The sequence below is a fragment of the Phodopus roborovskii genome, unplaced genomic scaffold (assembly GCF_943737965.1).
Source record: "Phodopus roborovskii unplaced genomic scaffold, PHOROB, whole genome shotgun sequence".
In the NCBI taxonomy this organism is placed as follows: domain Eukaryota; kingdom Metazoa; phylum Chordata; class Mammalia; order Rodentia; family Cricetidae; genus Phodopus; species Phodopus roborovskii.
Window position 1 is genome coordinate 777,216 of NW_026125648.1, and position 19,250 is coordinate 796,465.

Sequence of the window (19,250 nt, forward strand, 5' to 3'; positions counted from 1 at the left end):
GCATTTGAAGACCTGAGCTGGCGGGACTGTGTTGGAAGATTATTGAACATCTGGGACATTGGACCCTAACTGGTAGACATAAGACTTTGATGGTGGGCTTTGGAAATGAGCTCTGCCCTCTTTTCCAGTCTTGCTCTCTATTTCCTGGGGCATTCAGATAGGAGGTACTGTCACCTTTTCATGCTGTGGACCAGTGATGCCCAACCACCATGCCTTCCATATGCTGACATTTGGACCCCTGAAACTGTGAATCCTCTGAAGTTGCTTCTATCAAGAATGTCTTCAGTGACAGGAAACCTAATTAACACAGTATGTGACACGGGAAAAAAATAAAATAAAATAGCACAGCTCTGCCTGACTCAAGTTCACTACTCACACTACTCAAAACGAAACTTTCCAATCAGTCTCCCCTGAATGAAAAAAAAAAAACAGTCATAGAAAACCCATTTTAAGGTTGGAAAGAATGCTCAGTAAGTTAAGAAAAGACATTTAGGATACAAGGCTGATGGGCTGAGCCTAATGCTCAGAACCCGAGATGGAGAGAATCAACTTCAAATGTTATCCTCAGACATCCAGGTGTGCTCCATAGAAGAAGCATACATGCCTGCACTCACACCACACACACGTGCACACACTGCAATAATGATGATGATGATGATGATGATATAATAAACAAAATTTAAAGGAAACCCAGTTATTTTAATAATGGCTTCATAATAACTGCTGTTAATATTATTATTGTACCTAATGATTAAAACTATTATTGTGCCATGTACTATGCTAAATTCTTTACTTACTTATGTGATCTCTTCTAATAAAGCATCCGGGTGAGGTGTTACTATCACCTTCATCATCCAGATGAGAACCCAAAAGCACAGAGACCTTAACTAACTTTCCCAACATCACCCAGCTACAGAACTCAGTTACCTATGAAAACAAAAGCTGGAAATGCCCTGAATACATGATGCTAGAACACAACTGCTTAACGGTTAAATGAGTCAAGGTACAATTTAGTAGCCCCTAATGTTATCTACTAAGAATTAAAATCTAGTGTGGGCTTAATTACAAGATTCTTTTACAATAAAGTAAATGCATGTGTTTCTACTGTGTGTGTACACACATGTAATCCCAGAATTCAGAAATCTGAGTGAGGAGGACTGACAGTTGGAGGCCACCTCTAAATTGAGGTTGTCTCAAAAGAACAAAATCACAATTGTTTTAAATGTGCATATTTTACTAAGCCTTGGTGAAATGATAATATAATTACATTTCCCCAGAAAGGTAAAGTCTAGAAGAGCATACCTAAATATTAACAATAACCATACTTGAATGGCAGAATTACATGACATTTTTATTTTCATTTTCCATATCTTTATTTTCTCATCTGACTAAAGTCATCTCATTATACTTATTCACAAAGAAAATAAACAAAAGTTAGTTTATAAACATGTTGGCTCCCTATGGCTCTATGTCTAGCCCTTTCTAGTCCTCTGCATGCACTCCCTAGGGACCCCCCAAATTCCTCCACAATCAACCTTTCTCCCCCCAAAAGCTTAAGAGTTACATCACTTGGGCCTTTCCTTCTGATGTGACCTCTAAAGTCATGTCTTGGGTGCCTTGCTATTATTCAGTTTTTCTTGGTTTATATTAAGATGATTCCTTCTAACTTTTGTTTGGGTTTAATATACACGTAATCTAGGAATTTAGTCCTAGGCTTAAAACCTTGAAATCTCAGACCAGATAGAGTCCTGAGACTACCCCACCCTACTTCCCCACCCTGCTTCCCCACAAGTCCCACTGCTCGCTCTGCTCATAGTTGGGTGTGTCTCCTTCCAAACTTTTTCTACTTGCAACGGCATTCAGAGTTTATATCATGCAATTGCTTGCAAAAACCCAGTGTGTGCGAAAAAGCTACAGTTAAAAAAAAAAAAAAAAAAAAAACATGCTGGCCACTCCAGGGTTTCAGGTTCGTCCACTGTGACAATTTTCATCAGCTTGCTTCTAAGAAGGCTACTGGGAGAGGGCTCTTGCATGCTCAGCCCATTTGGGCATAGACTTCTGTTTTATTAAAGTAAAGAGTCTCTAGGACCACAGAAAATGAAGGCCTCCTAAAGCAGGCTAAGTCCACAAATTTCTGCTTAGCATCTCTCAGATCCCTCTTGTACCCACCCAGTCTCTACTGATCAATACAGCTAGATGTCGAGATCCTGCTGCCTTGCAAGAGGTAATTGAGTTTGGGGGATTGCAAGGCTAGCTGCTTAGGAAAATAAGAATAAAAAAGAGACTGTTCAATAGTCAACAAATAGCTTTCTAGCTATTGAAAATAAGCCTGCCTCTAGATTCCCAACAATATATCCCCCAGCCCTGGTGAACACATACTCAGTTACCTGAAAACAGAAAAGCTTAAATCGAGCTCTAGTCCGGGGTCCCCTACCTTCCCCCATCATTCAGCAGAGAAACACATGTAATTTTCACACGCGCGCATACACACACACACACACACACACACACACACACACACACACACTTGGCTGTCTATCATGTTTGATACTTGAAATGCCCACCCGGTTCTCTATAGAGGAAGTGGAGACTGGCTAGCATTTACTAAGTTCTTACTATACCAGACACTGTGCTAAGCATTTTACACACACTATATTATTTTATTGCACAAAATACCAATAAATTGGAGGAGTTGCCCCCATTTTATAAATCAGCTAAAAAACTAAAGTAGAGAGAAATTAGAATGCAGTTACTTACCTTGGCTCTTACAGCTGAGAGGGAGTGAAGCTGGGCTTGTCACTCGGGTCTGTCTGACTCAGCCAATGCTCTTAGCTCACAGGAGAGTCACACACTGCCTTTGAGTCTCTGAAGGGCTGTCATATGGAAGAGAGGGTAGGTGTGTTCTGGGTAGCTCCAAAGAAAAGGATTTGACTGTTAGTTGGGAATCACGCTTTCATTGGATGTGCTGCAAATTCCCCCAAACAACATGTATATGCATGTCCAACTCTATAGTGAAAAGAATATTAGAAGAAGAGCAAACGAAACTGCCTTACATTAGGTGCCGTCCTGAAGGATCTATGGAATCAGAGAGAACAGGGGAATACAAGAGGACTGCAAATGGGCAGTGTCCCAATTTTCTTAAATAAGGAAACTACATAGCAGTGTACTGTAAACTCCAGAGCTGTAAGCTTGATGTCAATCCTTGGAGAGATTCTGCTGCAGATTATGAAGCAGGTAATTTATAAGCACTTACGATGTAAGTGGCATCAGGAGGTATCTAGAGGTACTCACAGGACTCTACAAATGAGACCAGGCTCCCGGACTATTTATAGCAATTGCAAAGCCCCAAAAGTGGGGGACTGACACTGGGTTACTTGATTTTTCTTTTTCCAAGGAAAGGCATTAAGAAACAAAACAACCCCAAATTATCATTTCCTAAAGAGAAAGGGCTTTCTTTAACACACCACAAGAGAAGGAAATAATTTTAGAAGAAAAAAACAATCATTTCAACACAACACATTTGTCTCCTTTTTACAAATCATTTACTACATAGTCCTCAGGCTTTCTCCTTGCAAAGGGGGTGGGGGGGGCAGGACACAGTGCTGCAATATTCCTGGAGGATGGGAACTTGCCCAAGAACCTGCTTCAGGGAGTCACTCATAATTAAGACATCAACATATACAAAATCCGATACCTGTAAGACAGGAAGTCTTTCTGGCCAGGAGAGAGGAGAATAGTGTGACCTTAGCCTAAGTGAGGACATAAGCATAGATAAAGTGTCCACAGGAACAAGTCACAGAAAGAAAAGTTGCCAAGTGGGAAGGAAAGCCCGGCTGAGGCGGGACTTGGCCAAAACATTTGACCTGTGCTACCCCTTGGACCATACAGCTCCCTTGTAGGAATAAGTGCCCGATACCACTAAGCATTTGTACCACAAAATAATTTCCGACCTGATAATCTCCACACAACCTTCACACTACGACTTGTCTTCTCAAGGCTGACTTTCTAAAGGCCCAAGAATACAAAACAGGCGAATACCAGTTTCCAGAGCCAGGGGCTAGTTCTAGAAGGGATTCTCTTGCTGGGGCTCATTCCGGTTCCACATTTTTACATGTGCTGTAAATAAAGACACTGATGGGATTCTTATACAGCTTTTCTAGAGCTGAGAAGCCTAGCAGGAAGGTTTACATTAGAAGTCCCATGGTTTACAGTATGTCTGTCTGCATTTGGTCATTTTCTCTCAGGGTCTTTGCTGCCAGTTCACTAGGTTCCAGCAGTTTGTGCTTCTCATGTAAAATCTCACAGACCATATGCTCATTGGGAGCTCTGCGCCCTGAATAACAGATACCTTACTCTACATAGCAGCAGAGCAACCATCTCGCTCCTGTCCTCAGCTTTCAAATGACCATGGCATGGCGTTACAGTTCCTTGATGAGCAAAGAAGAAGAATCTGCCTCCTTTATAAATGTTTTTAAATTGCACTTTGATGATGTTTATTGACATTGACCTTCTTTCTGAAGATGACCACAACACAGTATACACTGCTATATCCCTGAAAACTGCATTTCTCAAAATAAATGTATGGTGGGGAGTCTATACATCAGTTTTCCCATAGGACGAGCAGAAAAATGCACACTCAGTTGCCAAGGGGGCTCAGTTTTCATGAGTAAGACATAGGAAATAAGAGCTGAGGCCAAGAAATACACAGTTTAACCCATGATTTCCAATCCCTTGCACTCAAGAACTGTTTCTCTGATTGGGGGTGGGAGTGTGTTTTGTTTGGGTTTTAACACTAAGTCTTGCTATGTAGCCCAGGCTGACCTCCAATTCATGATGATCCTCCTGCCTCAGTATCCCTCAGTACCCTGCATGCTGCTGGGATTGCAAGCGTGAGCCACCATACCCAGATAGAACATGTTCTCTGATTTTTACCATCACACAAGCCTGAGCTGGAACCCCAGTACTTCTAAACACGTCTTAATTATTCAGAACAATCCCAGACCTATCTCATACCTCTTTAAGAACTTTAAAGAAAACAACATGTATAAAGTATCTGGCACATGAACTGAAGCTCGGTAACCTCCCTTCGTTCTGTTTCTTCGCAGACTCTGCCACCTGCCTTTTCTCTCGGCTCAGCTTCTGCCTCTGTTGTCAAACCGCTCACTCTTTTCGAGGGCTGGTATTCAAACTCCCCAAGAGAGAGATTCTCATTGGTCCGATTTTAGTTACCACTGTACTTGGTGGGCAAAGTTGTCACCCCTGGTTCCATCATAGGTTCCTTGCCAGCCTATAGAATGACTGCTCACGGATCAGGTGCCCACTCCTTGCTCAATCAGCTCTTGGCTGGGGGAGGGGGAGGGGGAAGCAGAATCACGTGGTACCAAACATAGCCACCTATTCATAAGAAACTGCTATTTCCCTCGACTAGGGTCTGGGGATAGAAACTCCTTAGAAGGGGCCCGTGGGTGTGGCAGGAATTCTGAGGCTTAGCTGGTCCAGCACACCTAGGCTGCTCATTTATCCAGCCTGCCAAAGGAATGAAGCATTGAAGTTAACTGAAGTCTCTTTTTAATTCCAACTTTTCATCTCCACCAGGCCAGAAACAGCGGTTAAAAAAAAAAAATAGACCACAGTTAAGGAGGGGAAAAACTTAAGCCCTAAAAAGAGACCTGTTTCTAGAACGCATTTTTCAGTTTCACATCCATCTCCTCATTGCAGAGTTTACAGACTGGCACGGCCGGCTGGATCCAGACTACAGACAGATTTTATTTGACCCACAGAATTTTTTTTAACATTTTTTAATTAGTTGCCAACACTTAAAACTCAGGAGATTTCCCATAAAACCCTGGATTTCTGGCTTCTCTGGGAAAAAACAGAACAATTTAGATCCTCTTTCCATCATGACAAGTGTCAGCTGGGACGGAGAAGGCTGCTCCTTGTGGACGGGGCATGAGCTCACTGTATCCTCCCAGCCACCTTTACTTTCTCACAGTGACCTACTTGGCCCCTGTAGGCATTTCTTGAAGTTACATAACTTGGGAGAGTTTATTCTGTCCTTCTAGCACATGGATCCCGGGGATGGGACTCTGGTTGTCAACCTTCACAGCCAGCATCTTTACCCACTGAGCCACCTCACTGCCTCTCTTGTAGGCTTCTGAAACCCCATTTGAGTCCCTTAGATTAGGTAGGTAAAGTGGAAACCAGCACAAATTCCAAATCCTGACTGGGTTGGAATCTGCACTTTGCTCTTTACATTTGGGACTCTGGGCAAGTTCTGCAACTCACCCAATATTTTTTTTTTCTTTTTTCTTTTCTTTTTTTTTTTTTTGCTCATCTGTAAAATGGGTATGATAATAATATCATCCAACTCAAAGACATATTGGGCCAACTAAATGAGCAAACTTGTTCTTAGAACTCTAGCCAATAAGCTGGAACATAAGAAGCATTAAATACCTATCCAGTTCCTCTCTTCTCCTCCTGTGCCTCCTTCTCAATCTTCTTCTTCCACTTCTTCCCTCCTCTCCCTCCTCTCTTTGTGTCTCTGTCTGTCTCTCTCCTTCCCTCCTCTCTCTTTCTGTCTCTGTCTTTCTGTCTTTCTGTCTCTGTCTGTGTGTGTGTGTGTGTGTGTGTGTCTTTCTCTACCCCTGCCCTCTCTTTTTCCCTCCCTACCTCCCTCCCTCCCCTCTTCAGTACATGGAAATCCTCAGCCCCAAGTCAGAGTCTGTTTAAGTTAAGGTCCCAGACTAACCTAGAACTTGAGATCCTCCTACCTGCCTTTGCCTCCAGAGTTCCTACAGATAAGCCTAGCTTTCTACTAATTTCTACTCTGGCCTACAATTTCCTTATGTGCCTCTCTGACATTTCAAAAGTTTCTGAAAGCTAACATTTTTGTAGCAAGCTCATTTGGTAGCAAAATTGGACGTGAATTGATACTAAGCTATTTATCCCATTTTGAAATACTGATGTGTTTTCACAAGGCACTCTCCCAGACTCCACTGGCTTGTGTCGTATAGTGTACATTTTGTGGACCAAATTGCTTTACAAAAGCCCCCAAATTTGGAACTACAAAAAATTATTATGACTAGTTTATATACCTACTCAGCAGATAGGAAAGCCTAGAATAGTAAGTAAAACAACTTTCCCAAGGCCTCATGACTTAAAAGCACTAGACAAAAAGCCTATCATGGCATATTAATGCAGGTAGCTGCTACCAGGCAGGGTCCCCTGAAGAGCTGAAGAGTACCACCATTTATTGAGAGTGGCCAAGTCTACTCTCTACAGTAATCTTTGCTATGTGCCATGGGATAAAATTAGGCTCTAGATTAATGTCTTCTGTTTTAAGAGAAGAGGAAACTGAGGCCTATAGAAGAGAATTCACACACCAAGAAAAAAAAAAGGCAGAACTGAAACTCAAAACCCAATTCTGTGTTTTTCCTCCTTAAACCCATGGCCAGTCCAACAGTGACATACACTGACCTTTTAACATACTGACCCTCACACTCTGCAGACAGTCCTAAAGTTTGCAACATACCTGATGAAAGGAGAGTTTCCCAAGATCTCAGCAAATATAAAAATGAGACAGCATGTCTGGGTGGACCTCATCCTTCCCTGTTCCATAAGCAGCAATGTGCAGACACCATCCAGTCAGAAGCCAGGGAGGGGAGATTTCTCAAATCCCAAGAAAAATCACAGAGACCCTACTGTTTGCTCTTCTCTGTTGATTTTTAAGAAGCTGACATTTACTTATGCCAAAGGCCAAAAGAAATGAAAAATCTACTGGAAAGGGAATTTCATCAGTCATGAAGCAAATATGTTACAGAAACCTTTGCACAGTATCAGTTCCCTTCTTTGAAATGCAGAAAGCAGAACAGAGCTATTTCATATGTCAGTGCATCAGAGACAGGGGCATGAAAACAGCGTGTCCAGGACCTCTTTGTAGCCCCCTGCCTCAGCACAGGGGAGTTTTGTGACATCAGACTCGAACTTAACAAGTTGGAAACAAGAAGACAGGCCATAACCTGGGTGACCTCATATCACTGCTAAACTCAAGGTCTGAGTTCCTGCTATCAACAAATCCTTACTTTGATCACACACCCACAGCGACCCAGATCTTTGAATTCTGCAATTCTTTCTCAGGTTTCAGCAAAGCATTGGAAGCCTGAGCTATTTTGGGACACTTTCTCTGCTGTGGATGCCACTTTCGGAATACGCCAGGGATGTGCTAAGGACCTGGAGCTCTCTATCCTGGACCTGTCTTGGGGGTTTGCTCTCTCTGTCTCTGTCTCTGTCTCTGTCTCTGTCTGTGTCTCTCTCTGTCTCTCTGTCTCTCTCTCTCTCTCTCTCTCTCTCTCTCTCTCTCTCTCTCTCTCTCTCTCTCTCTCTTGATCATTTGGAGGACAGTCACGCCTGCCAACCTAATCCCAGAGGCCTGACTACCTTGCCCAGCCACAGGCTCCAAGAGGCAATGTGCCTGCCAGCACCCTCTCGGTAAGGGACATGAAGGCAACAAGCAGCCTGACAGGATGGAAACCATCCTAAGGAATGATCTAAGTTTGGATGCAGGCTGAGAAGACAAGATGTGAAAGTGGTAGGGAAGAGGGAAGATGAGGATTTTTTGTTTTGTTTTTTTTTTTCTTTTTCCCAAACATCTTATTCCTATGATCATCACTTCCCAATCTGATGCAACTGACTCGGCAGGCATTCAGGAGCCTGTAAGCTCCATTTTCCTCCTCTAAAATCTTCTGCACCTGTAAGTACCGGGGCTCGTTGATGTTCACGCTGACTTCTGGGGAGGGGGAGAGGAGGAAAGAGTGTGGAGATGGTCATTATTATCTGATTCAATGTGGGTAAGTCCAAAGCTTTGGAAGAATGGCTGAAAGACACCCCCCTTCCATTCCCCGGCTTCTTAGCTTGAAAACTGAAGATGCCTTGTTCTTTCCCATGCCACCCCCCCAGCATAACAGAAACCCCACCTGTCCTTTGGGGTGCTTTGTTCATCAGTACTGTTCACACCTGATTTTTTCCCTCATGTTGGATTTAATGGCAAGAGTGTACCCTTGGCATTTGAATTTCTTAAATGCATCCACAGCTACTATTGTGGGCACAGCCCCTGCTGGTTTCTCCATCTTTTATGCAGTAATTTGCTGAAACTGTGAAAGATGTTGTAAGCGGGAGGGTATAAATGAGAATCTAGAAACTCCTCCATGGTAAAAAGGAAGAGCAATGTGGTTGATTCTCAACGCAGTTAGAAATGCTGCCACAATGGGGAGGCTTCCTGCTAGGCAGCGAGATGGTCCCTTTCAGTGCCTCCATATTTTAATGGAAAGAGAGGCCAAAATAGCTGCTAGCTCCCCAGGCAAGGAGCATTTCTGATGCTTTTACCACTTTGCTGAGAGACTGGACATTGTTTCCGGCCAGCTTATCAGTCCCTGAAGCAGCTCCAGTGGCTGCCCCAGATGGGGAGGGGGAGGGGGGATAGAAAAAGAAAGAAAGAGAGAGGAGAGTATCAGCCCTTCTATGGGGGACTGCAGTAGGTCCCAGAAAATAGCCCAAGATGGCAAAGCCAGGCCCTGCACACCCCACTTCCCTCAACACCATACCAAATCATTCTCAAGGTACAGAATCAGTTGGGAGGTGAAATGAAATCTGTCTTGGCTGGGAAGCGATTTAAAGTACCTGCCTATGTCCTAGTGTCCATATGAGCTTTTGTAATAACTCTCTCAGCCATAAATAAGAACGGGTCAATTCTGTATGGATGCAACACTGTCCATAAGCAAACAAAAAGGGTGAGATGTCCCTTAGATCAGGCTGGCTCCTTCAGCGTCTGTGATAGGCAAAGTCAAAAGCTTGTTGGGTTTTACAGTCAGTGCTGGGTACAAAGTGGGTTTAGAGAGAAAAATGTTGCTATCTGGACTGGGGAAATCCAGAAGTGACATGTACGCTGTGTGTGGTACAGAAAAAGAATTACTTCACAGTGTCCAGAAAGAAGCTGGCCTCATAAAGAACTTGTTTTCACCTTGGCTGCTGCCTATTGGTACAGTCTTTGGGATCTCATGAAGTTTCTCTTTCTGAGTAAATGACACTCCGATCCCAGAAGTTGACTGTCAGGAAGGCTTTGTGTCAGAGACTTGAGTGTTAGTGGTAGCCTGAATCTTATGTCTACCCTGTGGCATTCCAAGAGCATTAAGAATGTTCCCCCTGGCCTTCTAAAATCCTCCCTATCCACTCCCAGGGGCTTGGAAAGTCTTAAGTACATAATTCCTTTAACCCAGGGCTTTGGCATCAGTTAAAATGCCAACCTCCTGGGAGGGTCAGCCTGTTAAACCTCATCTTGGTAAATCTCTTTCTGACAGCAGATTTGGTAGAGAGGAGAAGAGCAAAGAGGAGGGGAGTGTAGTTCGAAATGACCCTCCGATGAGAACCCAGATTAGAGCCAAAAGCCCCAAGAAGCTCTAATGGCAAAGAGAGCTCTAGTCTTGTTAAAATAGGGTACACAACTTGTTAAAACAGAGACGTAGCTATTGGAGAATGGGAATATACTGAATGAAATTGGGCTTCAGAAAGAATCTCATCTACAAGAATGGAATAATGGGTGGGTTAACTTCTTGCAAGTTTATCTTTAGGGTGAATTACTTGAGCCACTGAACACAGGCTGCTAAAATTGTGAAAGGCCTCAGGCTAAGAAGTAAAACAGAACTTGTATTCTGAAACGTTTACACTCAGGAGGCCAAAGGAGAAGAACACACAGGAATTCGAATGTGGGACCTTGCTCTCATCATTTCTCTACTGAGACCAGCATTAAGGCATACTTTCAAGTAGTTTCATGGTAGATGCAATGGCACATATGGCTTAACAGGAGCCATAAAGTACAAAGAGAAGTTACCTTAGTACAGTCACCGTTCAAGTGTTAAGCACCCCTACATCTCTATGTGGGCTCCTTCCTAGGCCATTGTAAACAAAATCGGACCACCCGAGCTCAAGCCTTAACTCTTCCACTTTCTAGTTTGGTAGCCTTGGTCAAGGCTTGTAACCGATTTGGGTCTCACCTGCCAAGTGGATACAGTAATGACAGGATCTGGCATACAGTGTTGTGAGGGCTAAATAAAGCAATGCCTATGAATCCCTAAACAGTGCCTAGTACAAAGGATGTATTTAACGAGTCGGCAATGATGAACATTTCCTGCTTTCTGCTGTATGCGTCATCCTCTGAGAATGTCTCACAACAGCAGTCAAGGTGGTCCCCACTCAGTACAGTTCTAACAGCACTAAGGGTTGCTGGTTCATCATTTTCTTCATTTAAAGTGGCACTCTTCCTCTTTTCCTGCCAATATCCCTCGAGTAGAGCAAACCTTTGCTCCCACTGGTTCTGTATCCACTCCATCTCCCAGATAACTAAACAGATCAAGTCACTGCTAGAGGTTCAGAATGTCTCTTTCTTGGCTACCCAATGAGCTTTGCTGCCCGTTTCCTAACTGGAACATGAAATCAGTTCTGGAAGGGTGGGTTCACTAGAGTCCCAAGAAGAGGAAAATGAGACCCACATAAAACTCAGAGTCTCTGCTTCTTTTCACTAACCACACCGTCACATCAATAAGTAAAGATAGAGCAGCTGTACTCACTGGGATTCCCTAATCCTGTGCCTGCTGGACCACTGTTGTTCTCTTCTTCCAACACCATCCACCCTCCCTCAGAGGAGTCCCTTTTCTGTACACCAGGGTGCTGAGGCTTCCACAGCTTTTCCTCAGCTTCCTCTCTCTGCCACTCCCTGTGCTTTCCTGGGGATACAGGGTTCACTCTTGCAAGGGGTGTGGTGATAGAAAGGAGCTCTGCTTTCTGTGCAGGCATGCCCTCTGCATGCCCTCTGCTTTCTAGCCCTCCCTGTGTCTCTGCTCCACAAGGGACGAGGAGGAACTGTCCCTGGGCCTGGTTACACTGGTAACTCTCATTTTTTGCAATGATGAAGATTGAACCAAGGGCTATCAAGCCTACAAAAGCAAGTGCTGGACCGCTGAGCTCTACCCTAGCCTCAGTCAGTGTCTCTCAAATCAGAAGCCAGACCTTCATTTTCTTAAAGACTAAATAAGGGTTTTTCTTGAACTAATTCAGTCTGGTAGTTGGATAAATACATACTTTAAAAACTATCTCCATAGAAATACAGTCTTTGGGTTTGGGCTTCAGCCCTGGAATCTGCATGTTTAAAATCTCTCCTTTAGATAATAAGAACAAAATCTCTGCCAAAAACGGAGAAGTTTTAAAATGAAAAACATAAATAGCAAAGAAAGAAAGAAAACCCTATAAAGTTATATACATGCATGCACATACTCCCCCAGTCTCCATGAAGCTGCCTCTCTGAGGGTAAAGCAATTCATTTTCTCCTTGCCACCCTTGGCCCTCTTCTTGTTTTTAAAATAAACTTTTGAAAGGGAAAAAGAAACAGAGAAAGAGAGAGAGAGAGAGAGAGAGAGAGAGAGAGAGAGAGAGAGAGAGAGAGAGCTCACTTTGGGCTGTACCTTAAGAAACTGCTGTGTTCCATCTTGTGGAATGGGGTGGGGATGAGGGCGAGAAGGAGACACTCATGACTCTGGCTCCTATTAGCTCTAGCCTTCCACCCCAAGTTTCCAGAAATGTGTGAAAATGCCTCCTGAGTGTTGGTCTTGTCTTATCCAAGCAGCAGCACCCAAGCTACTTCTTCAGAACTTTAAGCAGTTTCAGATTTGGGTAGTGCAGGTTTAAATCATTGATGCTATCAGTCTAAAGTGAAAAACAGATAGAGCATCCTCGTCTAGGTCGTTTGGAGCTAGTCAGAGTTATAGAAGATCTCGGTGATTGATAATGTGCTACAGCCAAACTGGCAGGGTTTGGGTCAGCCTAGGCTTCACAGGCTATATGACCCATGATTTGTTCTTCATTTGCGAAATGGAAATGATAATGCAGGGACTACCTACCTCTTGTTGCTGTTCATGTGGAATTATAGGTTACTTCGTGTAATATGTTGAAAACTGTGCCTGGCCTATATTAGGCACTTAGCAAGCAATATCTATGATTCTTGCTATTATATATGTAGGTTATGCTTACCGTACATAAATTAATATATTATTAAGATATCAACATTAATACTCAACTGGTAAGTTGAACCTAGAGCTTCATGAATGCTAGACAGACACCTTCCCCCGTCCTATATTCCTAACCATCTTTTTATATATTTATTTATTTTGATACAACTTATCAAATGCAAAATTACTTGAGCTGTTTTTTAATAGGCCTGCATTACCCAGTGTAGGCAACACACACGCACGCACACGCACACACACACACACACACACACACACACACACACACAAACTAGCTGCTATCCACAAGGAATAAATGAGTTGATGTGTGTGAAAATAATCAGAACTATTATAAGTATAGTTCTAGAATCTTTAAAAGAGAATTCTGTAATGTTCCAAGGGTCCTATCATTGAAAATGTCATCTTGGATCAATATTTAGGGAGGAGACATTGACAAAGGGTCATTCAGAGTCCCAGAATGAAGATGGCAGTTTAGGGTCTCTTACACTAAAAATGTGACTCAGACTCTTATCCGTAACTTGTTGCATTAGATTTATGGGATTATGGGATTTGGTTCTAGGACCTGCTGGGTCTAATTAAAGTTTTAGGACTCCTAGGAGACCAGTTGTGGTTGCACAGATTGACTCTTAAAAAAAAAAAAGTCTCTATTATGTGCTCCCAGCTCTAGCTTCCTAGCATAGAAGGTTCCAGCCACCATCATGGAGTTGTGGCATTTTTTCCTTTGGGCCTCAAATGCATTTATGGTCATTAATTTGGTAACATCACTACAACATAGTACCCCAGTACCAAAAAAGACAAATAGCTCCCTTCACTGCAGGTCAGCATCCCCACCACCCAACTCCTTAGAGACTGGGGGGCGCTCATCTGGTTCTGTTTCTAGCTCCAAGCCCTAGAAGTATAAAATAGAAGAGAAAATGAAGTCATGAAGTTATCACTACCATTTGGCCTCCAAGCTTTGCCTGGGCTCTGGGCCAAGATGCTCAGCTTCTTGTTGTACACAGCCACTTAGAAGGTCCATTGATACCCAAACATAGCAAGTCCATGCAGACCTTTTCAACTATCTCCATCACTCCTCATATCTACATGTGTTCCATGTCTCTACTGACAGTATCAGCGCAGGCCCCAGCTTGAATATCAGGGTCATTGTCACCTTTTACCCTCTCCTCGACCCTATGACACTCACCTCCATGCTTTCGACATATTGACATGTGTCTGAAGCCATTCCTTCCTCTCAGAGCTCACTGCCAGTCTCCGATTCAAAGAAATTCCCTGATCAGATGGTCAGCCTGCCTTTAGGTTTTCTCCTCTCCATCCTTGCACCTACTCCCGGTGCTATAAAAATGATCTTCCTTCGCAGAAGCCTTCATTGACTCCATATTGCTCACAGGACAAAAGTTCTCATCTTGACAAAGGAAGCTCTGAATAGCTGACCCCAGCCTCCTCTCCTGCTTGCTCTCCTCCACATCTGTGGATCACACTCCACTGAATGCTCTGAATTGCATACAAATATAAGCCCTCTGCCCCTTTCGTTCCTCCATTACTGTTTCTGGCAAAAAAAAAAAAAAAAATCCATCCCTCAGGTTCTAGCTGAACCTCCTTCATCTTTAAGTCCTTCCTAACTTCCCCAGGCATGAGGATGAGGTCAGTTACAACCACTGCCCCATGAATAGATATCTGCCCCTACTACAGCATCCACTAGTCCATACAGTTTTATGTGTGCCTCTGCACCCTACGAAATGAGTAGGACCCCAAAGTAGAGTTGGGAACACACTAGACTCTCGTGTATTCTCTGCACCTTCAGGCTTATTTGCAATAAAATGCTGTTTTCCTCCGTTATAATTTGGGAACGCAAATGACAGCTGCTACCTTCTAGAGTTATAAAGAACAGGTAAAGTGATATAGATAATATCCATGCAGATAAGATAAAGAAGGAAGGATACTCATCATCCATTCAGTGCTTTGTAAGACTTGGAATTTATTCTAAGCTCTTCATATGGCTTTGAAAGTAGGTAGAACCAAAGGTTACTCCATGCTATATTATTATGTGTCTCCGTTTGTGTAGGTGTATGTATGTATGCGTACTATGACTATAGTATAGTTAACATATATCCAAAATTCATACTCTGCCCTGTGCCCGATATTTAGTAGGAATTCTAGTTTTTCCTTTCTTTCATTCATTTTCCTATCCTGCATTACCATGCCCTAGCCATCCTCTCATCTCTGGTCCCCCAGAGCTGGACAATCCAGGAGTCACTGCTTCATTATCCATTACAGCAGACTGGTTAATCAAAAAGAGAGAAACCTTGGAATTACCTTTGGAGTACCTATCCCCTGATTTGAGTCACCATTTCTTAAAGGACAGAAGCAATATTGTACTACAATTCGTGTCCCCCATAAGCACCAGCACTGTGGTGAGCAAGTTACATGCACTAGATAAATTCTTGACCTTATGATTTCTACTTATCAGCACCATCAGCATTTTCAATGATGGCTGAAGCAGATGCTAGACCATAGCTAACAGGTTCTCATGAACAAACAGACAGCAACAGCTAGAGCCCCCCAGGAGATGACCTTTTGGCTGCACTTTGATGGAGATGTGCCACCAGGCCAGGAGGCCATGGACTTGTGCCCCAAGAGATGTATCCTACCACCACCATCAGGGTACCCAGATGCAAATCTCTCCACTTCCTTCCTTGGGCCTCCGAGTCCTCACCTGTATAATGCTGCCCCTCCAGGCTGTCTGGGAATGCATGCATGGCAGGGCAGCTGCAAAAGTTCCTTGCCAAAAGACTGCGCAGAAGCGAAGTGTTGCTAATTTCAAGTGCTGGGGCTTCACTCACCAGGAAACACTCAGGAAGAGGGTGTGGGGGAAGAGAGCAGGGATTTGTGTATCCAGGACATATGGGGGCCTATATTTGTTGTCCTCCTGCTTAGCAGCATTAACGATTCAAGCTGGTGCTGCCTGTGGAACACTCTGTCCTTTGGGATCCTCAGGGACAGGAGGGGTTGCAGAGCAGTAGGGCTGCAGCCAGCGCGCAATCCAGTGAGAAATGGAGTGATAGAGATGAGGCGCCACGCACACAGGTTCATAGGCATGTATTCGCACTCCTCACAGCCCCCAACGCTGCCTCGAAACAGCAGCTGGAGCTAATTACAGACAGACAAACAGCGCCTTCTCTGGCTCTTCTCTCAAAACTGTCAACCCAACCCACCCCCACCCTCACGACTCCCCCACGACCCCCCACCCCAGCACCACCACCACTGCTACCAGCACTACCCGCCCCTGGGAGTTGCTTGAGTTCTTGGAGGGGGTGTTGCCGGCGACACAGCTAAGTGCCTGGAAAGAACATTGGGGGGGGTGGAATTTTAGGGAAGTAAGAAGCAGCCATGTGGCTCCCTGTCTTAGGGTGGGTAAAAAGGAGCGGACTGAAGCGCGGGAGAGAGCTGGCTCAGATACAGATGCAGCTTTGTGTTAACAGATGTGCTCTCCTGGCAAGCGGGAGCCTAGGAGCTCCTCCCTTCTCCTTCATCTGGATCCACCCAGGAATCCCCTCTCAATCCTTCTCTCTCTTAAATCCCCAACTTCCTCTCCAATTCTATATCTGGCACAAAGCATATAAATGTTGAATGAATGGATGGATGAATGAACACATGTACCCTCCTCAGACCCTTACAACTCCCAAGCTTTATTCCCACCCCCACAGACCATAATAACGGCATACGCCCTTTCTTCTGCATTTCTTTCTATGTACTCTCTTTGGGCACTTTCAACTCTCACCTACATGCTCCGAACTCCCAAATCCAGCTGTGTGAATGTTCCTGGTGGCTCTCGTTTATGTCTCTGACAGTTACCTCCTCCCAGGATGGATTTCTAATGGTGACGCTTGGTCTGCTAAAGTGGGTGCACAGGCAAGAGAGACCTGCCTCATATCTCCTAGAAGAATAAGGCAAAATCCTGATACCAGGGCCTCTCTTCACTCTAGCACAAGTTCCTTCCCGTCATTCCCTTACCCATGCCCCACATACCTACAACGATTGTCAAATTGGAAGCCAAGTACCATACTGGGGTTAACTGCCCAAACTAGAAAACTAAAACTAGGACCAATCAAATTGATATTCAAAGACAAGCTCTTGAAAAGAAGTGGCCTAAATTGTATTATTCCTTCTCCAACATGACCCCTCCTAATCCATTGTCATTTTTGCAATTCTGGCATTGCCACCCCCACCTCCCCATGGCACCATCCCTCAGCCAGTACCTCAGACTTCATCTCATTGCTCAACTCCATTCCTCTGCATTTTAGAGCCCCGTCTCCAAGCTCACTGCAGCCCCCAGGCAAGTGCTGAATGAAGACTGGGAGGGTATGGGGATTTCATTCCAAGAGAGGAGTGCTGAAGCTGATGACCCAGAATGTTTACTGAGAGCCCACATTTAAATTCTTTCCTGGTTTTGGCAAGGATAAGAGTAAATAAAGCCCCTCTTTCCTCCAGGCCCTCCTGAATTTGGATAGCCGTCCAAAAAAAATGGTGAAGAAACACAGTGGCCTTTGGTTTTCTGAAAATCTGGGTCCTATGCAAGCAGAACCCAAGTGCCTTAGCTAAGATTTCTATTGCAGTGATAAAACACCATGACCAAAAGCAGCTTGAGGAAGGAAGGCTTATTCCAGATTATAGCAATCATGTCACACTCTGTGTCTGAGGGAAGTCAGAGTAGAAACTCATGGCAGGAACCTGGAGGCAGGAGCTGAAGCAGAAGCCACAGACAAATGCTACTTACTGGCTAGCTCTCCATAGCTCGCTCAGTCTGCTTTCTTACAGCACCCAGGAACACCAGCCCAGAAGTAGCACTGTCCACTGCAAGTTGGGCTCTACTGCATGAATTATTCATCAATCAGATACCCTGCAGACTTGTCCACAGGTCAATGTGGTTGTAAGGGAGGATTTTCTGAATTGAAGTTCCCTCTTCCCAAATGACTCCAATTCGTTTCAATTTGACATACACCTAGCCAGCAAACTAAGTCTCTTCCTCCTTCCTTCCTGGGGATCTCTAGACTGTACACATGCAAGGTGTCATTATGCTCATCCATGAAACATGTTACCATCTAGACATTTTCAGTTTTTCTATGTAAAGTGAAGACTTCATCAGTAATTTTAGTTTGACATATACACAGGGTGTGATGGAACGTACTCAAAATCCTCGTGTTCAACTTAAAAACAAACATTTGCTTAGCAAATCTATACTGAGTCAAGCAAAGACCTATATTCAATGGTTTCTCCCTTCAACGTGCTCCTTTTCTTCTTGGTGGGGATACAGCCTTCAGAGTGTCTTATTAGTCTTAGTGTTGATAACATTATTATTGTTAACAATCCAAAACCATGACAAGTGTCATCCTATGCCTGATGAGACTTTTTATGTAGCTCCGGAAGTTCATTTGACAGCACTAAAATGTGTCATTCTACTGGCCTGTCACTGCTGGTGCACTCTTTTCCTGTATGGAATGGTAAATGGGCATGCTCCCAGAGGCCGTGAGCTCTCTAACTGTGCAACTTGGGATAACATGCGTAGCCTGCCTGTATGCACCACCTCAGGAAATTGAAGACCACAATAGCACCCATCTCTCAGAATAAGAACTATTAATAAACTAGATGATTATGAGCTGGCAAGATGGCTCAGAAAAGAAAGGCACCTGCTGTCAGAGCTGATGACCAGAATTCAATTGTCATAGCCTACCAACCTAAATGGTGGATGGCGAGAAATACCATAGATTGTCCTCTAATTCCCATATGCACACTGTCACACACACACACACACACACACACACACACACAGAGAGAGAGAGAGAGAGAGAGAGAGAGAGAGAATTTAATTTTTTATTAAATCGCATAATTAACAAAACACCTAGAATTACATCTGGCACATAATAGGTATTCAAAAATATTAGCAACTGGGACTGGAAGCATGACTTATTGGTTAAGATCACTTGCTGCATTTGCAGAGGACCCAGGTTTGGTTCTCAGCACCCACATAGCAGCTTACAACCATCCAGAACTCCAGTTCCTGAGGATGCGACACCATCCTCTAGCCTCTATAGGCACTAGGCAGCATGCAGTTCACTTACAGTGTTTGTAGGCAAACACTCATACACATAAAAATAAAAATAAATGGATTATTTTTTAATATTA

General features: G+C 43.9%; 1 protein-coding gene across 1 annotated transcript in view; it reads right to left on the reverse strand.

The window, feature by feature from the left end:
* Positions 1–19,250, reverse strand: part of Rtl9 (retrotransposon Gag like 9) — a 67,575-nt gene that overhangs the window by 9,890 nt on the left and 38,435 nt on the right. The window contains exon 2 of the mRNA XM_051177969.1: positions 2,758–2,873. The gene's annotated coding sequence lies outside the window, so the exon portion shown is untranslated. The remainder of the gene's footprint in view (positions 1–2,757; positions 2,874–19,250) is intronic.